Genomic DNA, 14165 nt, shown 5'->3' with positions numbered 1-14165 from the left:
GCAGATTCTCTTTTTTGTCTTTTTGTTTTTATGTGATTGTCCTTATTTTTTTTCCGTTAACATTTCATCCCTTGCCAAACCATTGAAACCTTGTGGTCAGTGATAACTTATGTCAGTAAATTCCACGGGTTAGTTGCATATTGAGTAAGAGGGGGGAAGGGAGGAGGCTGTGTTTTTTGTTTTATTGTCTGCATTTGGCTTTCGACCGTTGTTTCATACTTTGCTATTAAAGGAGTATATACTTCTACCTTATTGTTTTTTTCCCTGGCATTGTTCTGGTTATTTCTTATTTTCTCTTAAAGCCAGAGAGTATTCACATTTTAATCTTTCAGGAAACTCATTCCAGACCCATTTTTATTGCCACTTTCAACTTTATTTTAAATTTTTTTTTTTGAGAGAAAGTGATTGGTGATTGTAGGGCTAGATCTACAGAAGCTTTGAAATTGCTAACTTTAGTAGTTTAGGTGCCTACAGAAGACACCTTGAGTACCCTTGTGCCTCTGCCACCGTAGACCTAGGATTGGGGACACTGCTGAAGGGAATAAAAACATTATGTTATCAGACTTCTCAGTATCTTTTTTTTTGCATGTGTCTGCTTATAATGCGCACTGAGAAGGAATTTTGCTGAGGTATGTGTGATAACTCCCAAGTTCCTGGGAAGGGGAAGTGATTATAGCTAATATGGAATCCAGTGAAGTGCCTGAGCATTTCAAGTGATGGATTCCATTGTGCATAGTCTTACAGCATATAGCTTCAGGCAGGTGTCCCATCCCTTATCTGCAGTGGCTTTGTATCTTCTTGTAATGGAAAGTGCCAGTGTCCATAGCACTGGGTGGGTGACTGATCTTCTCACACCTGAAAGGCTCTGAATTACTCCGAGACAACCTTCATCAGTTGTCTAAAAGTACATTCCTATTACTTAAATCAAGAACAGAATTGAATGAAATGAATTGGCACCGTTCCTGCTCTTCCATTAGGCAGTGTTAAAATATGCAAAGCAAAAGAACTCCCTCACTGTCTTAATTCAGTTTAAGGGCCTGAGCTTAAAAGTAGCATCCATATCTCCCTCCTAGCATGAAGTGGGCTTAGCTTTATTTGAGATGTGATGCCTTTGATCTGGTTCTTGGGTATAGTGTGTTCCTGCAGAGCTTACAAAGAGCTGAAGCACTCCTATGCTATCGTCAGCACTGAATCTAGCGAGTGTCTTTCATTTAAATGGGCAAGTAACCACTCCACCTCCTGAGTGGAGGAGTGGCTTATGTCTCAGTAGTTATCAGACCTGTCAAATATGTCACATGCAGCTGGTGTGAAACCAACTTGTTTGATTTCTCCTCCTGCCACAGTCTCTCCCTGCTTGCATGCCCACATGTGAAGCCCAGATCCGTGATCTGGGCACTGCTGACTGCAGTGCTGTGTGGTAATTCCTCCAAGCAGGATCTCTTGTTTGAGGCACGATCTCCTGACATGAGAGGCCATCTGCCTGCCACTTGAACTGAGCTCACCAGACTGCCACGTAACACACTGTGTAACAGCTCATGCACTGGGATTCAAAAAACTTCAGAAATCTGATTTATGGATGGAAAGCTTGCATATGGTTTGCCATCCAGAATACAGTTTTAGGCCCCCCAAATCAGCTTTTCTTTCTCGTGAAGTCTATAAATGATCTGAGCTTCACAAGCCCCTGTTGTTATTTTTGCTATTAATTTAGCCTTTGGCAAAGAACCAAATTGCTAGAGCTTTGGCTTTTTATTTCTGAAATGAAATAAGTGGTTTGGAAAGGAGTAATAATGAGTGGTGGAAGGCAGTAGATTTACAGCTCCTCTGAAATTTCAGAGTGGTACAGAAGGAAGGGGAAGGTACAAAGCCAAATGATAAAAGGGCGATATTCTAAACAGACCTGCTTAGTATCACTTTCCAGAAATCTGTATTGCTTTCCTCAGCTGCTACACATAAATAACTGTGATAGTGGCATTTGTAATGCTGCTGTCATACCTCTGCAAGAAGGATCTCTTTGTTTAGCTTCTTTGCTACATTTTTTTACCCCTGCATTTCCTTTTAATTTTTATCAAAAGTAAAAATAATCTGAAAGAGGTTTTAAAGTACCTGCTTTAATCGATGTTGCTGACTGATTCGCATCGGAATGATTTGCTGAGGAAGTGAGGCTTTTTCCATCACTGGAAGTCAATCAATTGGAAATCTTCCTAAAAGGTGGTCCTTTAGTTCAACTCCAGGTTAATGGACTTGGTAGGTAAATTGTTGGGTGAAGTTCTTTGGCTTTGTGTGATGTAAGCAATCGGATTGTGCCATCATACTGGTTTCTTCTAGCCCTCAATCAGTGAAGTAATAACTGGGGAGGTTGCCAAACCAAACTCAGGGCGAAGACTCATAATGAAGGCTGTGTACTGAGAAATTGGTTTATGTTTAAGTATATAGTGTTACAGTGTATTCTTACTGCTAAAGAAAAATAAATAGATTTCCTTTTTTTTTCAGTGTTTATAAATGTGTGAAGTGTGTTTACCTCACAAACCTCTGAAGTAGGTTTTGTGTATTGCATGTGGTTAAGTATTTCCAAAGGGCTGTGAATGTATCATAAAAGCAATGGTTGTGTATTTGTCGCTCAAAACAGTCCTGGTGAATGGGTTCCTTCATTTCCAGCTCTTCCTAAATTGAAGGAGAGAGTTTCTATCCTTTTGATGCTGGGAGAAAGGAAAATGCCATATTGCCAAACTGAAGTTTACTATAATGGTTGTTTCAATGAGCTTGATCACTTCTTGCTCCTTGCCGTGGGGCTTCCCGTATCTGTCTCCATCACCCCACGTTTACTTGACCTTATGTGCACGTGTACCAAGAACTGATATATAAGCAAACATGTGGGAATCGGTTGGAAAGAACATTCTCAAAGCTTATTGCAGATCTTTGGATATTTCAGACTGCAGATGGATGCAAGAGAAACATATGTATCAAACATGGTATGCCTTAATTTACTGCCATGAAGTTTGATTCAGTTTAATTATTCCTTGAAGAGCCAGTTTGCCTTGCACGTTGAAAATAGTGCCAAAGTTGTTCATCTGAACGAGAGCAAACATAAGGGACTTGATAAGGCTTTTAATAGAACAGAAGGGGAAAATAATCTATGGATGGGTTACCAAATAAAGACAGACATTAAATGCAAACATCTGCTAGTGCAAACAAAAGCCAGGAAATTCAGCTGGGAGGGGGAGAGACTGTGAATCTGGATTCATTCCGAAATTACATCGGAGTAGCTGAGGGGAGAATCTTGCCTGAAATTCCCACAGTGTTTGTAATTTAGCTACAGTTCCTAGACTTGGACGTTTGGGAGTTGATGGCAGGATGTTTTCACTGACATGCTTTTGGCTGAGGATTTCCCTTCCCAGTGTTCTGCTGCAACTCAAGTGTGTTAACTCTGTAGGCTCTTCAGAAGACTCTTTTCTTGACCTGTGATATGGTTTGGTAGGGAAAGGGAGGTTGGAAGTAACCATTTCTTTGCAGCCAAACTGAGTCTGCATATATCCAACTTCCTGACCAACTTGAGTGGAGAGTCACTTAGCCTTACTGGCATGGAAGACGAGAGGAGGAGCAGAGCTGCAATGAGCTCTGCGTAGATCTGCTACTGTAGGTATTCTCCAAACACCTGTAGAGATGCAAAGTCAGTTGTGGTGTCTGGCTGCACTTCAGCTCCTGCTTCACCTACCTACCTCTAACTGGCTGAGCGTGAATGTGTCCTGGAGAGCTTTGGGGATGGCTGCACAGGGTGGTAGGAGGATCCTCATCCTCTGCTGTGGTCCCAAGGTGGCAAGCCTGATTCAGTTGGCAGCCAGTGATGTGGACTCTGCAGCTGTGGAGCTCTGTGGAGAGCCTGCTAACCAGACCTCCAGAGCAAGCGTGGTAAGCAGAGCACTTGAGGCCATATCCTTAGCTGGTTAGGAATTAAGGAAGTTAACAGATTAAACACTTAAAAATAACTTTCGTTTCTTTCACTGTAAGTCTTTTAAGCCCCCAACCACTTAGGAACAAAAGGGATAGTGACCCACGGCAGTCTGCTGTATATTAGCAACAGCCAGTGCTGCTTGAGACGCATTGGCCCCATGATCTTGCTGTGAATAAGCACAGATAACAAGGAAGTCAGAACAAGGATTTTTTGAAGCAAAAGAGCGTGAAATAGGATTAGCTGATTCACAGAGGATGCTGCACTCTGTGCGTGTTTACTGGGGAAAGGGAAATCAATAGGACCACTCTGCTGCCAAACTGAGCATAAAAGTCCCTTGAAGAAAATCAATCTTCTTTACAGGCTCATTAATGTAAAGATCAATTCACATTAAACTGTAATTAAACAGAGAGGGCTAATAGGAGAAGAGTAGGTGATCTACTGTGCCATAGGCAAAATATATCATGTGAAATTTGTAAACTAACTACATGGAGAACTGAGGATTGGGAGTGAAAGGGAATGTGCAAGGTCTCTCTGAAAGGACGATGATGAGTTCAGATGCCCACTGGAGCAGTAAGGCAGTGAAGGAGGGCTCTGCATTGTGTTCCATCTGGGTGTCAGGGTGGAGAGGGGTCAAAGACTGCAGCCAGTAATTCTGCATCAGGAGCAATGTTTCCATTTGAATTGCATAGTTGTTAAGATTTTTCTTTTCTCCTCTGCAGTGTTGAGAATTCCACCGTACTCCTGGTTAAAATAGATGGCTAACATGAGTCTTGTATGTCTAACTTTAGCTTTAACTTTTATTCCGTCTTGTCAGACCTTTGTACCCGATTAGCTGGCTGGAGATCACTAACGTGACAGAACTGGGATCATGCAGTTGATCTTCTGAAAATGTTGCCGTGTGCTTTCTTAGGAGAATGCTTTGGGAAGTAACTGTTACTTCAGTGCTAATTTCCACTGCTTCTCTTCTGTTATCCAGTGAGATTTGCAAAGCCTCTTTGTAAAGATCTGTGTGGTCCATGAGATTTTTTGAAGCGCAGTTGTGCTTTTATCCGGGACAAACATGTCCTGCTCTGTTAGCTTCAACTGTTGATCAGAGCCAAAAATTATGTAGCCAGTGTGCCCTCATTTCCACAAGCTTTTGACCAGGAGCTGAGGTGTTGATGTGCAACTCTAGTTCTTTGATTTACAAATTAAGATGGGGGGGATAGATTGAGTATCAGAACTGCTGCTTTGCTTTAATTCTTGACTGTGTGGTAGCTGCTCTGGGACCCATAGAGAAAAAAAAACAACATGAAATTGCCACAGTAGAACTGTTTACAGAATACAGCTCAAGTCTGAGCTGAGCTGGTCTATACATGAAATGTGAGTTCACTTGCATGTTCCTGACTAGGTCAGAGTGTAAGCCTCTGTGTAAGTGATGTTGAAAGTTGGCAGGTTCAATCTTAAGGAAACTGGGACTAAGTGAACACACCAGTAGGTTTGAAGCCTTAGAGGGCTGTGGTGGCCTGCGATCCTGCTGTACTAGTGGCTGCACAAATGAAACAACTGCCTCGATCCCTGGGAGAACTAGTGTGCAAGTCATCTTTGCTGGAGTGAAAAAAAAATATTAGAAATGAGGAGAATACTCTTAATTTCATCTTTGTCACAGCAAATAGTTTTGTACTCCTAAGCACAAGATGTAGGTGACTCGGCTGCAGCCGTGTGAGGGATCTGTTGAAGTCGTTGGGCTCTGCCTGTGTGCAGGACTTCTCTGGCAGCTCAGCAAGCCAACTACCTGTCCTCATTCATGGGACTTGCACAAAGAGGGCTTTCCCTAGTGAGAGAGGCAAAGAGGTGCATGCAGATGTAGATCCATCAGCATGAGCAGATTTACCATCTGTCGTGCTTGCTTCGGTTCACACTTGTGTCTACAGGGACCAGTTCTCCAGTGTTTATTTAGGCAATTCTTCTCATAGGTTGGAGGAAGATTCTTCCTGAGGATTTTGTCTGTGCTACAGGCTGTGCTGCTCAGCTTCTATTTTAGAACATGAATATATTGATGTGGAAAAGTGACTAGAAAGAATGCTGACAGCCAGGATGTTCAGTATGCAAGCAACGTGCAGGCATAAGATATTCTCATACTCACCTCTTAGGTTTGCTTTGCTCAGAGTTCGTGGCAAGGCTCTCGTGTGTAAAGTCTGCTTGTTTTTGAGGCCAAAGACTGCAAGAATCTTTCCCAATGGAGGAAATTCTCATTAATCATGTGCTCACGTGCACCAGGAGAGATGCTGTTTTAACTTCTCGTTTGGGCTGTTGGAAGTGTTCTAAATCGTTTGCATGTTCTCCTCGAGCTTTCAGATGCAGTGTGAACGTACGGAATCAGCAAAGGCTCCAACATTATCTCAGGGAAGTGAGTAATCATTTCTTCTAGAAAAGGTGTAGAAATTAAGTACTTGATCCTCAGACTCAACAAAAGAGTGTCAGAAAGCAATCTGGGCACATGCTGAGCAATGTAAAAAGTAGCCAGAGGGAAAAGATAGTGAAAGCTGGTGGCAGTTCTTGGAATACCAGTCACTCCTTGAGGCTACTTTAGTATATCTTTATTAGTGAGCATAACTCTTTATGTGCAGCCATGGCAACTTCTCCTGCAGAGAGGGAATTGCTGTGAGCTTGTCTAGGTCTGCTCTGATGTCTGTGTGCTGATAGCTGGCTGTGCTAGCTGAGTGCTCCTTCTGGAGAAAGGAGAAGACGCAAGCTATCTGTTGGAACAGAACGTGAGATTAAGAGTTGAAATACTGGACCAATATCTTTCTTGTGTGCGTGTGTGGTGTTCCGTGTATTCATGACAACCTAAGTCCAAGTAAGATTGGGTGGTCTTGCTTCCTGCTGGCCAAAGAGTGGGCATTGCCCTAGAGCTGATGGAACTAATGAGCACAAAGCATCTTGTGGCGTTGTCTGAGGGCAGGTGTGTGCCATGCACAATGCTTAAGGTGGTTTCCAACTTCTGTCCCTCTGCAAATCAAGCTTAGATTAGTTATTAAGGTTATTTGTGACCGTGATCTTTTGTTAAGGTCACTATGAAAAATAGCCTCATATTTGAACCTTAGAATAGCCCAAACTTGCTACTATTAATATCTGTGGTAGATAGGCTGTCTCATTTAACGGCATATGGTAAATAAAGCACATGCCTCCAGAGGCAGTTCCTTTGTTAGTCTTCACAGGCTGAACAGATTTCAGTCATAAATAACTTGCTGAGATAAGAGTTTTTTAGCATGTTGATCTTTTCTGCCTGAAAAGAAATGCTGGAAACTGCAAGTTGTTGGTTCAGGGATGAGTAAAAGCAAAGTTGCACGTGCAATAAAAGCAGATAAAATTATTTATTCATGTAGATTCCTTTGTCCATTTTTTTTTTCCCCAAAAGTTTGAAACTGATGCGGCTTTTTGACAAAATTGCACAGTGTCACAGTGTTTCTACCTTTCCCAGTTTGTCCTCTGTATCACTCTTTATGTGTCTGGTCATTGGACGTGGTTCTCAGATCAGTGATGCTTGTTCAGAGCATGATCTCCTCCCTGGCATACCACCCCCTTCCCAGAAGTTGCCACAAATAGATGCCTAGTGAGGAGTAAGAGGAGGGGTCAAGCTGTGTTTTGTTGTTGTTATTTTATTGAAGTGTGGTGCCATAAATGCTTTCAAAATCTGTTTTGTTTACCTTCAAGTGTCCTGGAAGGCTTGAGAACAGGCAATGTCTTTTAGTTCCTTTGCGTATAACAAGGCTAAAACTATGTCAGCAAAGGTGTTAAAAATGAATGTGGTTCAAAGCTCAGTGAGTAAAAGCATCAGTTTTGGCATTTACCTTCTGCTCTGTTTGATGCTTAGCACTTCCATCATTGCTTCCACTGGCACCATTAGGAATAGTGCGTAATTCAGAGTAAAGAAACGCTTGAGCAAACAGCATTCACTGAAATGTAGACTTGCCATGTGTAGATTGGAAAAGATTAGCAAAGAATCTCTAGAAAGCTAACTTTTAGCTGAATAAAAGCTGATTACATGTTGGGTTTTATGGTGTTTTAAACCTATATTTAAATTCCCAAATAATTGCAGAGATGAACAACAGTGATCTTGTTAGAAGTTATGATCTTGGTGTTGAAAAAAGAGCTGTGCTGTGAGGGTAGGCAAAGAGATTAAGGTAAATGGGGAAATGATCGGTCGTACCTTTAGATGAAATGGTTTCCTAGGAAGCCCTTTTCCCTTCCAAGTGTGCATGATTCTCACTTGGTAATAGGAATTCCCTGTGAATATTGATCAGAAGTAAGTGGTTGGGTGAGTACATGTTCTGCCTGTCTCAAACCATTTAACATTCAATTGCACATTAGGGAAAATAGAAAAAGCAAATGGAGAAAAAGAGATGAGTTGATGGCAACAGAAGGACTCTCTAAGTGGCTTATTGTTGTTAGATTGAAAATACCATCTTCTTCCATCCTGTCTGTACTGCTGGTCATGCTCCATGAAGGCAATTGCTAAATGGGAAGGAGGGAGGAGGGCTGATAGGTATCAACAACCAGGGAGAAGGGTCAAGACTTCCTCTAAGATTTAGGAGCCGTGGAAAAAAACAGACTACAGAGGCCTTACTGAAGTGCTTTGCCCACAGATTTTGTTTTTGGGACAACCTTCTTCCTTTTCAAAATGTGAGAAACTGAAGAACTAAACGGTCCAATTAAAGAGGTTTGAAGAACTTAGTAAGAGGTGGCAAATGCTTTTGACTTTGACCAGTGATTTTACAGCGTCTGCTCTGGGGAAGCTTGAACAGACAGTGTTCAAGCTGTAGTGAACATCAGATAGTGAACATCAGCCTGGGTTAGTGCAATGGCAGTCGTGCTTCAGAGATTAAATCTTCTGTTCCCTGCATCTTGAGACCTTGTTCTGCAGTTTCTTGAAGCCATTCTGGACATGCTTTATTATTAACAAGGTGCCTAAACTCTTTAAGAAGAGCTGTTTTTGTTATGAACTTGACCATTGCTTTTCCACGTAGGAACTATTCATTCTTGTAGGCTGAAGAGTCTCAGCTGAGTGCAGCTCCCCAGTGCAGCCTGCCCAAAGGCTATCCGTGCTCTGGTGACCTTGCTGACAAGAGAGATAAGCCCTTTCAACAGAGCACGAGCATGTGTCATGTTGAAACAGACTAACCAGCCAGCCTATCTGTATCTCCCAAGTGCTAACAGGAGCTCGCTTGTCCAATCAAAAACACTTGTTTCTTTACCTGCTGCCTTCTCTCAGGGTCTGCTGCAAGTACCATTAGACTTGGAGAGTTTCATGGTCTGAGGAGTAGATACTCAAGTATATTGTCCTTCATTTACCTGCTTCAGTGTCAAGGTTTTAGAACTGTGCTCCTATCAGAGATGGGAAAAGCCAGTGGCATATTCTGGCAATGCTCAGGCACACACAGTGTGTGCTATCAGGGAGTCTGCTTGTAATTACATTTGGATTAATGTCCCAGCACCACGGGCAGAATCATTACATTTGGTTTGCGCTTAAATTGCTTTTCCACTTGTGTATTTTCCCCTCCTCGCTCCTGTGGAGAGACAAAAGCAAAACAAAGCCACCCACAAAACACATGCACTCTCTAGGCTGTGGTGGATCTTCTTTGCTTTGATCATGTATTACACAAAGAGAAACTAAAATCAGCATCAGGATTTAAGGATAAAAGTGCCTGCATGCCTTGTGATCCTGGACCCTATTGACTTTCACATGAAAACTCTAACCATGTTAATTAGAAGCACAAAACTTGCTTGCAGTGACAATGAAAAGAGGATGCTGTCTGCCTGGGAGTGGGGCAGGGTAGCCACCCTGTCCGCAGCTCTGGGTGAGTTACATTGGCACCTTGTTGTGATTCTGCCTCTTCTTGTCACAAATCCCCTTCATCTTTGAGGGCAGCATTGAGGATGTGGGGTGAGGCAGCAGCCCTTCTGCTGGGTGCTGTATAAGTGTGGGCTGGTGGAGAGCAGGACCTCAACAGAGCAGCATATAGGTGAGGTGATGCCAGGCTTTCTCATGCATTCAATTTCTGATAGAAAATTGAATTTGGCTGGTAGATATCAGCAGCAAGAAAAAAGCCCTTGAGGTAAAAATGCACGAGGAAAAGCAACTATTGGAGCAAGAGACAAAAGCATACCAAAGACATAAGGTGTATAGCATAAAAACACTGACCTCTCTCATCTTCTAGCAACTGCAACTGAATGACCCCTTTCAGATGCTGATTGAGCCCCTTCAAAGAGGCTGTGCTGTGCCCATGACCCCATCCAGATAGGCAGTGCAGAGCCATGTGTATTCTGGCAGTCTGTTTGGAGGACTGCCTTATATGACTCTCTTCCTTCTATTCCCACAGGACAATTCTGTTCCTTCTTAGCAGAATTCTGCACTCAGCAGAGCCTCTCCTCTCCTTTGCAGCCTTTCTCAGTGCTTCCTTCAGCCAGAGGTCAGGGGATACGAGAAGACAGAGTGATGAGCAGTAGAGTGCAGTGAGAGCTGGAGGTTTACAGACTAGCACAGCTGTGAGTTTTCACAAACTGCTTGTTTCCAAACCAGCCTTGATAATGCCCAGTGGTTCAGAGATGTTTGCCCTCCGTTATGCTAGAGAACAGGCCAAGATGCAGTGTATGCTGAGCAGCCCCTACTGAGGGTCCCCTGCGCCAATCTTAGAGGGTGCATCATCCTTAAAGATGGATGTGTCAGTCACGCAGTAGCTCTGAAGATCAATGCCAAAGTGTTCTGAGGAGAAGGTATGCTCAGAGAGGAAAGGTTGTGCTGTGGTATTGAGTTCATAAAAGGTCAAGAAAGCTCCTTACAGAGGGGTTGTGACAGGCAATGAAAGATGCTTTACTCAGCTTTTTTAAGGGATCTGTTCTCTTTGTGAATGCAACATTTAAAAAGCTTCTCTGCAGTATTATCTTCGCTCTGCATCAAGTATAACCAGAAGAGAGTGGAAAGATTCCAGTGCTTTTGGAACCACCGTATTTGCTGATGGGGGACTGTGCCCATAACAGGGATTGTCTTGTCTTTAGAAATCTTAATTTGCTTTGATATCATAACCGGTTGTGTAATCTGATGAGTAGATAAGGCAGCCCCTGTTTTAAAGATGACTGACTTCAGGTCCTGCCTGTCCTACACATTTTACTCTACTAATGGTTTGAGTGCTGAAAGCTTAGGAAGTTGCGCATTGCAAAAACTATCCAAAATCATATGGTGGCAAGTCAAAGTCTTGTGAGAATCCGTGTAGATCAAGGAGGAAGAAAGTTTCTTTAAAATTACATCACTTACCTCAGTGGGTCTGACACACAGCATACAGTTCTCTAACAAGTCAGAAAGTTTACATAAACATTGCCAGTTCAAAAACATCCTGAGAGAATGCGTTGTTCTGAACATGGCTTTTTGGTTACGTTAGAAGAAAGGTTTTGCTTCATGTGGACAGTGCTGAACCCAAGAGGAGCCCTTAATGAACGTTCCAGGTTCAGCTTTCAGACAGCATGCTTAGCCTCTCTCCAGACCTAACCCATGTGGCTGCCTCATGAGCCATGAGAATGTACCTGGGGGAAGAAAACCTGCTTGCATTTGGGTACCCAGGTCCTGAGGATGCTCTGAGCCTGTACTTGACCTGCACCAGTCTGTCAGGATGAGAGGCAGATGAGCTTGCTGCTGTGGGCAGCCACAAAGTAACCTTTAATGGAATGAGAAGTTAGCCCTTGGAGTCGTGCTAGTCTCACATGAATACTTCTGTTGACTGCAGTGAAACTATTAGCGTGAGTAACAGTTTGCTTGTGGGAATAAGGAGTTCATAACCCAGGCCTTTGTAATGTTACTAGATTGCAGTCGGCTGCTGCTCCTGAATACGAGGGGCTGAATAAGCAAATCCCATCTCCCAGCCTGCTGATTCTGAGCACCCATGACCTGCAGGAGAGATGCAGGCTTACCATTTCATTAAAGGATGCAAGTCGAAGCACTGGTTTTAATGTCCGTGTGTGTCTGGACCCTTGTATAGCCATGGGTGCTTTTCTTGGTGCTTGTCCATCCTAAAGCACCAACACAGGCTGAGAGCATTGCTGTGCCTTATAAAGGCCTCATTCTGAAGGAGAAGTAGGGAGATGGAAGATCCTGACATCCAGACAGAGCATATGAGCCTTTAAGGGAAGGTCGGGATACCTGTAAAAGTTGTGCTGTTTTTCCCCTTTCTTTGTGGCTGCTTGGCCTGCTGCTGTTCTGCTCTTGTGCAGGCAGCCAGCACCTGAACAAACAGAGCTGGTTCTGTGGCAGCCTGGGTCCCTGCCAGGATTCCTCAGGAAAGGAGTGATTCAGAGCATCTGAGAAAAGTGGGGGCTGCTGCAGGCATCTTTGCTTCCTGCCCAAAGGATAACCCATGCAGTTCTACTTTGAAAAGAAAGTGGGGCTGCTCCCTTAAGCAAATAGAGCATGTGTTAGGCTGTATAGAAATGTACATTCTTGTAATGGTACTAAATCTTGAGCCTTGCAGATGATGCTGGCAAGGCTGAGATGACAGTGCAATGTCAGACAGCCTTCTCAGAGCAGTTGAGAAGCCTGAAGGCTGACATGCTTTGGGCAGTTCAGACGTGCAGGGGAAGGCCTCATGCACAGACTTCTAGCTTGTCACCTGTGTGTTCCTTCTATGCTCTGTTGCGTGGATGGTCTCACTGTAGCAAGGTAGATATTTCACAAGTTCTGGTACAGCAGAGGAACTTTCATGGAATAAAAGACTTCCAAAAAGCACAATGTTTTCTAGGAGTAAAATGTTAGGATTATGCGATTGCATTGGTAAAGTATAAAAATTGAGTCAAAGCTGGTGTCCAGGGGCCACAATAACATTCCCCTCTTATCCTTGCTTCCATCGTAAGAGTCACTTGGGCAGGTATTCAATTATGGATTGTAATGATGGTCCAGGAATAAGCAAACATCTCTGCTGTTGCCATAAATCCAGATGTGTCTTCCAGTTTATCAAATCCTCCTCATCCTCTTTCTGTCATAGGGGTTGCTCAGGCATTGCCTTCTACTATGGTGCTATGCCTTTTAGTTTTTCTGCATGTAATGAGTGATGGGGTAAAACCAGATGGCAGATAATTTAAGGTGTTAAGAGACCCATGCCTTAAATCTTTATCATTTCCACAAGTATCAGTGTGAGCAGGAGGGCAGGTAACTCCAGGCCTGAGTTAGTTATGGCATGTGTGACCCATCTTGTCTTACTGTGGCTTTGATCTCCCTTCTGGCCATGCCCTGTCTGACACTGAGCCTGGCATGTCCTGCAGTAGCACACCTGTATCTTTCTGGCTCCGCCACTGGTTTGTTGTTTAATACTTTCCCCGTATGGAAGTATTAACCAAACCCTGGGCTTCTCAACCTCATGTTTTCAGTCTTGTGATCTTTCTCATATGCTGACTTTGAAAATGTGCTCAGACATTAATAGAACCCTACCCGAGGTGCGGAGCCTCTTTTGAAGCTTGGTTTTTGATGCCTGTAACAGGTGTCAGTTTTAATAGGTTTACTGTATTAAGACTTTCTTTCTTTCAGCGAGCCCCGCCAGCTCTGTAAGCTGACACTGCACAGAGGCTGAGCATGTGCCTGCTCCCTGTGTCACTTCACACCCGCATTTGTGCCGTAAGTCAAGCTTAGTATAAAGCAGGAGGTTTTGTGCTGCTGTATTTAAATCGGTCGGAGCAGAGCTGCTCACACATTCCCATCTGAGGGGCTGCTTGCTTTGATTTTCTGCTGTCAGCTTTCTAATGGGCAGCGTGGCTCTGACAACAGAGGAACGTGTTTGCACTGCTCTCTGCATCGATCTCACAGGAGTAGAAGCCACAGTTTAAGTTAAACTGATCAGTGTACTCCAAGGGAAGGGGTTGCTGTAAGGAGGAAGGCAAATTCTTCTCCTATTAGAGAGAGTGAAAAATGTTTCACAGCCTGTTTATCAAATAAATATTCACAAAGAAGCTCCGAACTTGGAAACCCACTGGGATTAAAGTGTAACTTTACCTCTAAAATACATGCTGGGATTCCTGGAAGCGCTGTGAGCTTTTGACTTCGTGCCACCTGTTGTTTTCCTGCCACCCCCTTTGGCTCCCTCCCGACCCAGAGCAAACCCAAACATGCTTTACTGCGCTGGACCACTCTGCTTGTTTCTGTACCTCGGAGCAGCCTGGAGAAGCGCAGAGCAATCGTTTGCTTCCTGATGTGCTC

General features: G+C 43.5%; 1 protein-coding gene across 4 annotated transcripts in view; it reads left to right on the top strand.

Annotated features, from left to right (window-relative positions):
* LRIG1 (leucine rich repeats and immunoglobulin like domains 1) overlaps positions 1 to 14165 on the top strand; it is an 81365-nt gene that overhangs the window by 33886 nt on the left and 33314 nt on the right. The window lies entirely within an intron of this gene.

The sequence above is a fragment of the Meleagris gallopavo genome, chromosome 14 (assembly GCF_905368555.1).
Source record: "Meleagris gallopavo chromosome 14, MGAL_WU_HG_1.1, whole genome shotgun sequence".
NCBI classification, from domain to species: domain Eukaryota; kingdom Metazoa; phylum Chordata; class Aves; order Galliformes; family Phasianidae; genus Meleagris; species Meleagris gallopavo.
The sequence above is the reverse complement of the archived record's forward strand: the minus strand, read 5'-3'. Positions and strand labels throughout refer to the sequence as shown.